Source organism: Bison bison, unplaced genomic scaffold, assembly GCF_000754665.1.
Source record: "Bison bison bison isolate TAMUID 2011002044 unplaced genomic scaffold, Bison_UMD1.0 scf7180017864304, whole genome shotgun sequence".
In the NCBI taxonomy this organism is placed as follows: domain Eukaryota; kingdom Metazoa; phylum Chordata; class Mammalia; order Artiodactyla; family Bovidae; genus Bison; species Bison bison.
In genome coordinates this window covers 6,039,001-6,040,438 of record NW_011494876.1, presented here as the reverse complement: position 1 = coordinate 6,040,438, position 1,438 = coordinate 6,039,001, and positions in this window count along the sequence as shown.

Sequence of the window (1,438 nt, the reverse complement as noted above, 5' to 3'; positions counted from 1 at the left end):
ATGAGATGGTTGGATGGCATCACCAACTTGATGGACGTGAGTTTGAGTAAACTCCGGGAGTTGGTGATGGACAGGGATGCCTGACATACTTCAGTCCATGGGGTCACAAAGAGTCAGACACGACTGAGCAACTGAACTGTAACTGTAACTATGGATTATGGGGAACACTGTAGCTGTTTCTGTGTTTTTCCTTACCTTGTAGTCTGGTTCTGAGTTAAGAGACGAAAATAAAGTAATTATGATAGGAAAAAAAAAAAACTTTGAAAAGCAAGCTGAGCGTCAACATAAGAGACATATTTCAGACCTTGTAGGTGCTAAAAGGTCATCATAGCATCAAGGTGAGCCACCCCCTGCCACTGTGTGCTTATACTGAAAGCATTTAACAAAATATTTACTTTACTTATAAATATTATATATAATTATAATTTCTGCCTGTGTCTCTGTTTCCTTCTGAAAGATTTCTAGAAATGATATCAGTGGATCAAAAAATACAAAAAACTTTCTTTCCTAGGGAAGGAATATTTTCTTTTCTATGCACAATATCACTGCAAAAGAATTCATGTTGGCTTTCACATTTACCAAAGAGTTAAGAAACTCTTAAAGACAACTGCAGAGAAGGAAGCAAAGCAATGCTACATACAAAGTAAATGTTTTTAACAACCATTTAATTGTTAAGTGTTCAAGAATACAATTGTAAATTTTTAAAATCCTAGTATCATAGATTATTATATGTGTATTGTGTGTATTTCACTGTGTTTTATTAACATTTTAGGAAATTGGTTGGCAAGCTGGATTGACATATTACACATTATCCTTTTTTCTCAATTAAAATAATGGTTGTCTCTCGGAAACCATTGTTGGGTAAAACATCTGATGATCAAGTACAAATTACTCACATCAAACAAGGGACATCTACGTTTTTTTCCTAATGTATTCTCTTTTACTCTTTGCTTGATTCATCCTTTCCAATTCTACTTTCACACATTTTCTCATTTCATCCTGGCAACAACACTGCAATGTAGGTATTATACTATGACCACAATTTAGGAATGAGGACACTGAGATTCTGGGAGGTCTACAGTTGGCTGTATTCCTTTCCTGCCCGTGGTTGATATAACAAATTACCACGAACTTGGTGCATAAAAGAACAGAAACTGATATTCTCACAATTCTGGAGGCCAGATGTCCAAAATCAAGGTACATTACTGAACTCTATCAATTTTAATGTTATTTTTTAGTTGTGTCTTGGAATTTGAAACAGATAATTGTATCTTTTTAAACAGTACTGGTTTATTTCTTATGTCCATATGTAACTCATATTTAATCTTTTCACCTTAATCCTTTGGCTTGGATTGTGTTGAATAGTGACTAGTACAATGTTGAAATAGTTACAGGAATAGCAAGCATATTCATCTCATTTGTGGCAGTAAGGAGAATA